A 13,163-nucleotide genomic window follows, 5' to 3' on the forward strand; every position below is an offset into this window, starting at 1 on the left:
CTGCAAACAAGCTCGTAATTAAGTACTTTCTTTCATATATATATATATATATACATATATATATATATATACACACACACACACATATATACATATATATACATATATATATACATACACACACACACATATATATATGTATATATATATATATATATATATATATATATATATATATATATATATATCTTGGTTATAATGTCTCGTCACATCAGTAAAATAGTTACAAAGACAGTAGGCGTGTGCATGTGCGTATAGGTGTTTGCAGAGCCTAGGTGTATTGCATACTTTGGAGTTGAAGTCAAAGAATGTTGTGAGCTACTCTGCTTGGGTACTGAACTTGGAGCCTCTTCAAGAGGAGGCTGTTCTTTAGCCACTGAGCCCTGGCTTCCATTTTTATACACTTTATGAAGGCACAACAGGATGAAGTAACTTCCCTTCACTATTTCTACAATCCACCCTCCTTACTTGTTTATTATAGTATAACATGATACTTCAAACTTAACTAATTCAAATGTTAACTTGGTAAGCCTTGCATTCCCATATATACATTTATTTAGCCCATAGATATTTAGAAAGAGACCATTCTAGCACCCTACATAGGTCCCTAATGTCTTGTTCCCATCAGTAGCCCCTAAATTGATTTCTATTTAAATTTCTCATGTCATGTTAGTTTTATTTGCTACTTAACTCCATGAAGCTCCACTGTCTTGTATTAATGACACAATGTGGTATATAGTCTCTCATGTCTGCAGCTATGTCTCAGCCCCACATCTGTGGGTCAGCTGTGTTGTTCTCAATAGCACAATTATGCTTTATATTGCTGTGCACTGTTTCTGTGTATACCTTATCATGTTTCTCTTTCTCTCTGTGGTCAGGCATTTGGTTTTTTTTTTCCCTAGTGATTTCTTGCATACTATGACTAGAGCTGCTAGAAACCTTTGTAAACGTATTAGTAGGCACTGTAACCTGCATTTCTGAGATGCAGCCACAGGAATGGGCTTCCTGGGTGGGAGTGTATGTCCATGTTTAATTTAATGGAAGCTGTCCAAAAGCTCTCCAGAGTCATCAAAACAATTTATATTCCCGAAGAAATATGTCAGAGTTCGACTCACTAGTATCTTTAACATGGTTTGGGTCTCCAGTGGTATCTCTTTGTGGCTTATTTGGAATATCCCAATCAGGTAGCTTCTCGTAGGCTAATTTCAATGGCTCTATTGTGAAAGACCATTTGGCATTCTTTGCTGTTTTAAAACTGTATTCTTTCACATGTGTGTTAGTTCTTCCTGTGTTCTAGATGTGTACCCTTTATTGGATACATGTATTATAAATGTGTTTCCTCAGTCTGTGACTTTCTTACCTATATAAACAAAATTTGCTGTTCAATAGAAGTATTAATGTGAACTAACTTCCATTTATTAGTCTTTTCTATAGTGACTGTTCTTGTGTCTGAAAAGATCTTTGCTGTCCTCCAAACAGTGGCCCCAGCCTCTTGTCTCTTTCTGGAAGTCGTATTTATCCACTTTGAGCTGTGAAGTGGCTGGCTCCCTTTTCTCTTCCTCACTATTTTAAATGTCCTGATGAGCAGACAGGATTGTGGCATCGCTGCAAGTGTCCTTTGAATTGCATAATGCATTACTTTTGCAGAAAGATATTTGCTTCGAGATTAGCTACATATTTTATGACAGGGAGTTCAGCCTACTGTTTTAGACAACATGGAAATTGCACAGCTCCACTCCACCACCAGCACTTTTAGAGTCGAAGCTTATTTTCTAATTCAATGCACATTAATTGCTTTTAGAGACCAAATCTTTAAATTTTCACACTTCCAAATTATTGCAAACTACTGGGGAAACTAACATGACTAAAATTCTGAATCAAATAGGAAATTAATTTCACACATTTGTAAGATTTGAATATGTGCTGTTTAATACAGAATGTCTAAATGGCTTAAGTCTTTAGTTTCCTAGTAGATATTGTGTAGGTATCTTATGTCACCATAAAGAAAATAAATGTGATCCAGTGGTATATTGGATTAAAAACATAGGTGAGATTAAAAAACAAACATACACAGAAGCAAGCTATGGACTACAATTTAGAACTCACACACCAGATAGGCTACGGAGAGAACAAGGTAGAGAGAGAGTCAGTGTGCGGGTCTCTGTTGATCCGTTTCTACAGCATTGTGCTTCACGCCAGGGAAACGCTTCCTAGGAAGGAGCATGATGGACGGGGAGCCATCTCAATACCAAGAAGACAATGGGACACTAAATAAGTTGAGCTGTCAGCACAGAATAAGGTTACTGGGGAAGACATGACAGAGAAGACATACATGGTTACTCATGACAGCAGAAAAATGTGGGTGGTGACCCAGGTTGTGAGAGGCAGGACCTCAAAGTTCACTCCTTTGCTGCTGCTTCTCATTGAAGATGATGGGGCTGGACCAGTGGCTCCAGAGAGCATGCTGCTAAAGAATTCTTATGTGGTGTACGCCCCTCCTTTGTCCAGAGCATATGCAGAGGTACAAAGAAAACAGCTTTAGATACTACTCTCAAAGGAGGGCAGAAGTACCCAAGATAGTACAGGTAGGAGGAAGAGAAGCGAGGAGAATATAGATTTGAGAAGTGACCTTAGGCTCCCTGTGCTGTGAGCAGGCCTGGCCCTTTCCCTCCTCTCTGTGGAAAACGGGACACGGAGGCAGAGCATTTCTCCTTCCCATCAGCAGCAACCGAAGGATCCCTGCACAGAACGGAGCAGGAAAATGAGACCCGGAGCTGGAGATGTGGAACTGTGGGTTTGGAACACTCACTGACAGCTGCTGTGACATCCCTATTGTCTGAATCCTTTAAAGCCACACGGGAAACTTCCAGTGAGAACTGGAATGAAAAAAAAATGCCACCACAATTAAGTCTCACTAGACACCTAGCGCCTGGGCTCTGGGAAAAGGAGGCCTTCTACCAGGCGAGTGAAAGACAAGGGGGAACAGCTTGCCAGCCCGCCGCCCCCCATGGTTAATGAAGGCTCTGCCAGGGAGTGTGCTCAGAGGAGCCAGGATCTTCCTTCATTCAGAGAACTGTGCTTTGGGCGATGTCATAAGAAGCAGCTTGAGAATGGTGGATGGGAATATTCCTGAGAGTGATCTGAGCCATACACCACATCTCAGACTCCAAGAAGAATATTTGTTCCACTCAAAAAAAAAAAAAAAAAAAAAAAAAAAAACATCCAAGGTATCTCAGCAATTAATTTTCAAGGATAAAGACCGAGTATAGAAATTTGACTAAACTTTCGCCTAACCCCTCTGCCTCTCCAAGTTTAGCAAACAGTGGGCTTTTTACTTTCCACTCCCTCCATCATGAATCAAGTCCCTTGTATGAAACAAATCGTTACAACAACAAGGACTGACAGCCTGACAGCCTGGTTGGTTATTAATGGGAGTGACAGCCAGCAAATCAGAAATCATGGCAGTGCGTGTATGTGAACGACAATTTGTGCTTAGTTGAATAACCTGGAAACTCAGGATATCCGAGAGAAAGAGCAAGAGTAAAATCAAACAGAGACGTTTCTATCCATCCCACACTACCCTCACGTAATTGACAAGTTGAAGGACAGCGGCTTCCGGAACACTTACAGTGCTAACTTCTGTTCCGCGCTTGACACACCCAAGGGTTTAAAAATCAAACCAATAAAAAAGGCTTTCTAGTTCCCTCTTACAAGACTTGGTACATGGTGTGCTGCCCAGCTAATTATGTTCTGCCTGATTTCCTGGGAATTTCTGACTGCATATTATCCAGAGGATGAAAGAGAATTCAGATCAACTAGAAACACAACTTCTTAAAGTTTCAATATGATTCATACAAGCCAGGACATTCTGTTCTGTATACCTCAAGGGCTCGTTATTAATTCTCTTGTTCATTTTTATCATTTCAAAAAATATAGCATACATACTCTGGAGGAGGGTTGTCAGAGAGGGCGTGCCCCTAAAACTAGCGAGTTACCCGGCCCAGAACGAAACGTGCTGATTACCCAGTGATTAGTGTATGAGGTCCTGTTCGTTAGATGCAGAACTTAAAAGCTGAGACTGCTTATGACTTCCAGAGAAGACTGGGATGATCAGTAAGGAAGCCGGAGTCAGTTGAGAAGAGACACCGGCTCACCTGCACTGCTGTGTGGCTTAGGGGACCACAAAGTTGAATGGCTAACACGCCATCTGTGAATCTTCTCACTGATGTGTTTCAGCCTGGGAATGACATGGACCGCAGTGAGGGACTAGAGGACAGGCTCATCTTTAGCACAGACAGCCCCGAAGCCAAGTGTGTGCAGGCAAGATGGGGGAGACTTCTTGTGGAAAGAAAATTGATTCCACTTGCCTTTACTTTAGATTGATTCCCCATGATGCTGTTGATAAGTTTCCACAGACCAGTAGGCTGACTCCACCTTCTGTTGAGCCATCACCTCAATGGAACAAACACAGGGCAGCCTAAGAGGATGGGATAACTGGAGCCTCTTCCTCTCCCACTCCTTGCTCGCCTTCAGCCTTGTCTTTGGAGCTAAAAGAAACGGTTTGATTTAGACGGAGAAAAAAATGTCCATGAAAATGGCAATAGGGGCTAGAGAGGTCGTTCTCTTGGTAAAGTGCTTGCCACTCACGCACAAGAACCTGCGGTCAAGCCCCAGAAGCTATTCTATTTTTTTTTAAAGCCAGGTATGGTAGCAACAAATTGTAACTCAGGCACTGAGGCTGCAGAGGCAAGCCAGTAAGACTCAGGATTGTTGAGTGCAGCCTGACTTGCTGGACAAGTGTTTGGCCAGTGAGAGACTTGGTCACAAGTAAGGAGGTGAAGTCTAAGGAAGAATGTGCTCAAAGCACTGCTCTCATCTGGCTTCCATGTGTACACACCCGCATGTACTTATGCACACACCAACAGAGACCTGCAAACGAGTGAACATTCACACACTCATAGCAACCATGTGGCTGTGGTAAGTATGTTACCCTCTCATCAAAAGGCAAGTAGCGTGTCAATGAAAATGGTGTGCTCCATTTTGCAAAGTCGAACAGTTCTTCTATGGCGAACCTGACCTCCTGTACACTCGGGGTTCCTATGAGTTCAAGGTTTCTGTTATTTACAGCAGAGACAGGAAGCACTCAGATTTTCTTTGAGGGGCTAAAGGCAGTCACACTCTGCCTCGATGTGGTTCTTCCTTTGTTGGTGATGGATGCTCCGCCCATACCTACCAAACCTAGCACTACTCCTCATTTATGCTGACTAGCAGAAGGATAAATGAGAGATGTTTTAAGATCCTGGCATTTATTTTTATTGACACTATGTGCTGCTAGACTGGAAAACAGAGCATGCACTTGTGGATTACTGTGGACACATGTGGATGACAGAATCTGAGGCAGCTGGCACGAGTGTCTAACAGAGACTTCACTTGGTAAGAGATGAAGGAAAGGGCAGTGCTGGAGAATGGTATCTGCAGGAAGCAACAACAAAGATAAGGAAGGGCTAGGAACACACAAGCGTAAAATTCAGCATGGGATTTTATATAAGCTGCTGGTAACAGACTCAAAGTTCAAGGAAAACTCGTCACATGAGATGTTCCTGTCGAAGAGAAAGACCAGACTGCTGTTTGAGTGCAGAAGCTCAGAAATTTGAGATGTAGACGGACTAATAGCCTTCCTCAGGTAACTCTCGGAAGCGCTTAAGAGAACATCGTAGCTCATCTTGACCCCTTGTGTACCAAGAGAAAGTTCCACCTTCTCTGTGAGGCCATCACAGACCTGGTGTCCCTGATCCACACAGTTCTAGTGAGCAATAGATGAGGGGGTTGTGTGCACTCATCTAATGTGGCGACTGCTGCACTGTAATTACGGAAGACTTCCTCCTAGGAAACAAAGGACAGAGTCTACTACAAGAAGAATTCAAAGATCCTCAGTGCACACACTGACTCCCTGAGCCATGCCTGGCACTAGTTATCTACGCTTCTACCAGATGGCTGTGATGAGCCTGTTGTTTTGTCTCGGTGTGGCAGGAGGATTGCTGTTCACTGTATTACCAGCACTCCCTAGATCCAAAACGGATAGCCTATATCACAGAACGTACTGTTTCTCAGACCTCAGTCACCTATAGCCTGTGCATCAAGAGCAGCCTTGTACATCTGCCCTGCCATACAGAGCCCCTGCAAGCCAGCATAGGCCTTCCTCCTTCATGCTATATACAAGATACTCTTGCTTTTCAATAGTTGAGTGTGGGGAGCAGAGGAAATGGGGCTGTTCCCTGAGTAAGGACAGGGTGGGATTCTGAGTGAACGTGAATGGTTTGCATGTGTACAGTGTGCCAAGGACCCAGCGCCACACATCTGGGGTAAAGTGGCAAAGCCTTCCTCAGGTCAGGCTCAGAATAGTAAACCCTTCTTGTCCACATACAAGTAATTAATAATCAATAGCAACTGTGGTTCCCTCCTTGCAAATGTTTATAGACTGAAAGGGTTCACCTACAAGACCTCCTACTGAGGCTAGCTAACTCCCCCTCCTTTGCTTTATATAATAAATATGCTGAGGTTCCAGAGTGTGGCTTTAGTTGGCTTGGCGAAGCTCCGTTATGGCTCACACAGCCCACCTGACCCCAGCTTTTCTGTCTGTGTACCTGTGTTTGTCTTTTCTTCATTACTTCATCTTCCAGGATTGAGCCATGCTGAGTACGTCTGTTGGGTAGTAGAGACCTCCCATTGATCCAAGGAGATAAGTCGCCAGTGACAACTGGGATGATTCTCAACATCTGTCCTTGTTCACTCTCTTTTGGGATTTAACTCTAAGATGCTGAGGAACTCATAGCAGCTTATATAGTTTTGAAAACATCTCTGAGACTGGGCTCCAAAAATCTGCCTTTCTGAAGCCAGACCATAGTGCACCTCTAATCATTCTGACTTTTCAGACCACTTGGAGAACTTGAACAAAGCAGCTCTTTTCAGATATAAGAACACCCCAAGGACAACTTGGTCTCAGGCTATTTCCAGCATTCAGTGGGCCATGACATTATCTTCATCAGAGCTGGGTACAGGAAGCACATATTCTGTTATGTGTACAGGCCAGGATCTGCATAGAATCCCCTCCTTTGCCTGAATTACTCTCCCATATTCCTATCAAGATATTGATCACCTTGAATATCATTCAAATCCCCTACATTTCAAGCTGGTTTGTTCAGATCCTAAGTTCAAAAGATAGAAGGATATTTCCCAGAAATCTCAGGGGTGTCTGTGGGATACTTATTTACAAAGTCTGCCAGACCACTGGGATGGGATGTTCTGGCATGTTGACTATGGGTTGTGAATAATTCCCCACACCTGCCTGGAATGAAACCTTACGTGGATATGGGGTCTTCAGAAATGTAATTAACATGGGTATCAAAATGGAGTCATTCTGGACTAGGGTGAGATCTAAATCCAATGAGAATATCTGAGGATGCACAGAAAAGGACAGTAGGGACAAAACCAACAATTCTATGACAGCAGAGGCAGAGATTGGAGCCCCTAGAAGCTGGACAAATCCTCTTGGGAGTCTTCAGAGAGAATATTCTCCTGGCCACATCTTGATTTTGGTCTTCTGACTTCTAGAGCTGCCAGACTTCCCATCTGTTGTTTTAACCACACATTTTCAGATGCTTTGTGCTGACAGCCCCGGGAACCTTATCCAGGGGCCAACTTGTTCTGGGAGTATTGTGTATAGGATGTCCAAGGCAGCCCAGTATTCTTTTATCCAAGATGCTTAAGTCTAGGAGACTCTACAAGTGATTCCAACATATCTCCCCCTAGCCCCAGTTAGGAAGGCATCTCCTTCCTAGATGACCAGACTTTCCCCAATGAATCTCTACTATCTCTCAACCTTTCATCATTTCCTCTTCCCCTTCCAGGTTAGCAACCACAGTGAACTCTTGACAGGTGTCCCCACCAAGAATGTAGAAACAAGTAGCTGGTATAACAGCAGTTATTTTATCATGCTTGAGGGTCATCACACAAAGATAATAACACTCCCCTAATCTCCTAACTGTGGTCCTAAGCCTATCTCCCCAAGGATGCTCACTTGTGTGACATATCTTAGCTGAAGTTCAATCAGGTCCAACAGTCATCTCCGATTCAAAGATAGGGATCCTGGGAGAGAGTCTCCAGACACAGGACAGATCATGTCTCTCTAGAGATGCAGAGCAGAGCATTGATCTTGCGTACTCTCCAGTAGGCATCCTGGGGTTCTAGTTCTGTGTCCAGATATCTTGAGAAAGTGATGGCATTGGGTTCTGGTTATCCAGTGCAGCCTTGGGTGTGTGGCAGTTCCGGATTAAGCTACTCTTCCATGTCTAACAGACATCCTTTTACTGTGTTTGCTACAGCAGGTTTCTGTGTTCCCATGTGTCTCCGTTGACCATTCTGACACTTTGTTCTTTTTTTCCTCACTTGGTTATGAGTTCTAGACATTCTCTACATCTAGACTTTCTTATTACCCAAGAGAGGCACCGCTGAGCCCTGCACATGGTATAGCATACAGCACCCAGTTTTTCTATATTCCTTTGCCTTCCTCTTCCCAATGCTCTCAGCACTCCACCATGAGAGGGTTACTGTCAGCCCGTGAGCATCCAGATCCCTAAGCTCAGGGAGGGTGGGTCTGGGTCTGTAGAAATGGATAGATGGGTCTGTCAGAGTTAACACTCTGCCCCCAAATTTATATTAAAGTCTTGCCTGCTTTTCTGGCTCATTGTCTCAAAATAAACAGTAGTAGACTGCCTTCTAGCAGAGCAAAGATGCCAGCCATGTTCAAAAGAGTTTAAAGGTTCAAGGGTTTGTCCTCAGCAAGTAGACGAGCAAAAGCCAAAGAACTCTGGTCTGACCCAGAACAAGGTCTCTGCCTTCCAAAAACAAAAGGTGACACCAAAGATCCTTATAGCTGAGGAAGAACAAAAGCAACTGGAGCTGGAGAGTTCAGGACACCACAACTCAGGGTGTCTTCAATGTTCTGTTCATGGTTTAGAAATACGCAGTCATATAGGAAGACCACTGAGGGAGTTCTAAGTGTGTCCCCGAGACACTGGACAAAATCAGTCTAAGAAATCGTAGGAGTTTTAGAGTGAAAAAAATAATCCCCTTTCTTATGAAGAGATGTCAAATAAGGGTTTCTAAGTAGACTCTTTTTGTCCTCATTACAAATTGAAACACGTAAAGCAGAGTCGACTGGCATTAGCACAGGGGACAAATTTTTAAGGAAATAACAGTTGATCTGTTTTATCATGTACAAAAGCCAAAGAATTTTGAAACAAGTCCAAAGAGACAGTGTGCTGCTTATAACAGACAAAGATCATGGCTTCTTAGTTTAGGGTTAGCAGAAATGTCAAAGGGGTACACACTATGTGACCATACAAAACTATACTGATGAATAGGTTAGAGGTATCCAGGAGTTAGGATAGGGGTCAGAGGGAGACACGACATTAGTTTCCTTGTTCCCTGACAAAGAATTGTGGTTCATGTATTAACCACTCAAATCTACACATGGCAACAAACTACATAGGACTCAGTGTGTGTGTGTGTGTGTGTGTTTGTGTGTGTGTGTATGTGTGTGCATACACTCCAGCTATCAAAGCTAAACTAGTCTGGAGTCTGGATCCAGCTGGTGGGTTAGATGGATGTTAATTTCCTAGTAATATTGTGCTATAGATTTGCAAGATGTTAGCACAGGGACAACAGAGGTGACTATACACAAAGTCTCTCTGTTTTATTTCTTAAACTTGCATATGATTTCATAAATAATTCAAAATAGAAAGTTTTTAAGATTAAAATTTTAAAACATGGTGTTTGGGGAAACGAATGAAAGGGGGCTGCCAGGGAAGAAGGCAGATAGAGAGCCTGAAGACCCATGGGCATCAGTCAACTCCCTACCCCGGTCATGTGGCCACAGCTAAAAGGCAGGAATGCACATGTTTGCTGTGGGTGTGAGAGGGAGGGCAATTCTTCTCTACATTCCAGGACTAAGATGGGGGAAAAAAATCACCCTGTTGACAAAGAGAACACATTGTGCTCAGTAGGCTGGCTGTTGTTTCTCAAGAGGGAAGAACTGAAGGAAAGGTTAAAGATTTCATTCTGCATATAAGTAAATAAAACATAAAAGTAGATGGAGCCTCAAGAAGCACTTACTCAATTTGCTAATGAAAAAGAAGCAGGAAAGCAAAGATGACGCCTTTACATTATATCCAAACCTTAGGGATATCCACAGCTCTGCTGCACGAAACAGAACTGAAACTCTTAATTTACAAATTTTTGAGATAACTAAAAACGATACAAGTTTTAAAAAGCAGAATAAGAACTAGGCTGTAATTTATACTCATGATAATAACAAGTGCACATAAAAATTAGAAATTGGGGCTGAAGAGCAGGCGCGTGGTTAAGAACCAATACTGCTTTTTCAAGGCACCCAAGTTTAGTTCCTAGCACCCACATAAGGCAACTGACAACTGCCTATAAGTTTAGCTCCAGGACATAAGCTCCCCTTTCTGGATTCCACACACCTACAAACACAACTCTCAATATCTCTCTCTCTCTCTCTCTCTCTCTCTCTCTCTCTCTCTCTCTCTCTCTCTCTCTCTCTCTCTCTCTCTCCCTCCCTCCCTCCCTCCCTCCCTCCCTCCCTCCCTCTCTCCCTCTCCTTCTTTCCCTCTTTCCCTCTTCCCTCTCCCTCCATCTTTCTCTGTCTTTGTCTCTCTATCTCTCTCTGCTCTGTTTCTCTTCTCTTCTTCTTCTTCTTCTTCTTCTTCTTCTTCTTCTTCTTCTTCTTCTTCTTCTTCTTCTTCTTCTTCTTCTTCTTCTTCTTCCTCCTCCTCCTCCTTCTTTCTTCTTCTTTTCTTCTCTTCTTCTTCTTCTTTTCTTCTTCTTCTTCTTTTCTTCTTCTTCTTTTCTTCTTCTTCTTTTTCTTCATCTCCTTCTCCTTCTCCTCCTCCTCCTCCTCCTCCTTCTCCTCCCTCCCTCCCTCCCTCCCTCTCTCTCTCTTTCTGTCTCACACACACATATAAAAACAACTCTTCGTTTATAGTGCACTTCACGTCGGATGATATATAGGTAGTTTTGCTAGTCAGTGTATTTTCAGTCTTCCAAGCTCCTTCTCAACATCCTTTACTTCACATAGACTTAGTCTTGTCCACTGAGCCTGGAAATGCTTTTTCCCTTGGCCATCACAATTTGGCAAGGAAAATTCATCACACAATGTTCATGCATGTCTGCTTCACACTGGGCATAGTCGCCAAAAAGACATTGTCTGAGTCTAGCCACGTGAAGATTCCTCTTTGTTTCTTGCTAAAAGTGTATGTTTTTTTTTTGTCTTAATTTTTAAGCAGTTTTTCTCCTGGCAGCATATAAAACCTTATTTGTAAATATCACTTTGGGCTTTTCTGAGACTGAGGGAATATGGCTTCCCTCTCCCTTAGTCTGGGCACCTTACATCCATTGCCAGACTGCATCGTGAAGTTGCCTCAGGCACTGTTACCCTTCGCTTCTGAAGTGAAGGCAATCTTGAGCCTCTCAGGCATCTTGTGAAATACAACAAACACCTCCTTGTTTCCAAGAAATCTTTTCTTTCTTCCTTACTTAAAAATTCCTTTTTGTCAACATAAATTCTAGACCAAACAGACTAAAACTGTAGTTACAGTGGCCCATCTGTCACCATCCTGCCAGCCAATCCTAGAGGAGGCCGCCTGGATCCCAGGCAATGTTTACAAACAGTTGTTCTGAGGAGTAGCTTCCTCCACACTGAGGCTTTGCCTGGGGTGTGTGGTTTTAAGACATGCCTGGGCTTTGAGGTAGAAGCCAATTCTCAGGCTCTGCAGTGCCTCATGCCCTCTGCAACTTTGTTTCTCAGAGGATCTGACTACGTAGGTCTGGACTGGGTCACTCCAAACCCCCTCGCCAGACCATTTGTTACAGTTGCAAATTCCTGAGAGAAGTTATTCATTGGCATAGAGAATAGCTTATTTCGGCTTATGGCATTCCCAGATTCAATCTATGATAAATCATCTTTGGGTCTGTGTTCAGGTAGAAACCATGATGGAAGCATTTGTGGAGAGCAAAATCCACACTCTTTAAGGCCAGGAAGAGAGAAACAGAAAGAGATGCTGCGGTTCACAACTTCCTCAGAAACACAAACACTCTAGGACTTCATCTATTCAACTTCCTGGTGTGTTAGGGAAGTGTTCCTGATCAGCTCTGCATTTCCCCAGTGTGATTTAAGCCACTCCTCTGTGTCTTGAGTAAGGTATTGTTCACTCGCAGCTAGAAGGATACAATGTTTCAGACAAAAATATCAGGTCATGAGTCACATTAGACAGCCGTAAAAGCCTTTGCTTAACTATGACCCGCACATCATAGCAGGTGTCTGGGATCTAAGCATGTTAAGCATCTAGGAGAGTAGAGGCTGCCCCCTCTGTATAATGTTGTCTTCTCTTTGTATCCCACTCCTCTTCCCCACCATCATTTCCACAATGATCCCTCCAAAGAGCAAGTCCATAAAGTAAAGCGATCAGGTCAGTTTATGATTGATGATATTGTCAATTTGTCTTTATATAAACAATTTTGGCAATTAAGAAAGGAGACAAGAGGCCCTAATGAGAGACAAGCCTCCTCGAGTGAGAGAACACAGCCAGCATTATAGCTTGGGATGCTTACTGCTTAAGCAAAATGGCAGATCAGTGGGGCTGGTCCTCATGGAAGGAAATGACTGTGAGTTGTAGTTTCCTGATGGCCACTTCTATAGGTATAGGTTGCTTATGTAAGGGTCAGCTATGTTTGCTATGAATCCTGGACGTTTGCAAAGTTAACACAAGAGTGTCTATCTTACCACATTTGTCATCTCTTAAAGGCCTGTGATTGGGAGTTTTGATGTAAAGAACTATACATCACAAGGCTCACATTAAATGGATATCAAAGAATGAAAAGATAGAACCTGAGGCTGAGGGGAAATTTTTTGATTTAAAACAAATGAAGAAAATGGAACTTGGCATAGGACTAATTGTCTGGAAAATTAAAAGTCACTATGAAAGATTCAGAAGGGGAAGACAAACCCTCCACACACCTGGCTGATTAGAACACCCTAGGTTGCTCTTTGACTACAGCTTCTTAGACACCACAGTCTCAGCTCA

Source organism: Mus caroli, unplaced genomic scaffold (genome assembly GCF_978045245.1).
Source record: "Mus caroli unplaced genomic scaffold, Mus_caroli_1 scaffold_19, whole genome shotgun sequence".
NCBI lineage: Eukaryota > Metazoa > Chordata > Mammalia > Rodentia > Muridae > Mus > Mus caroli.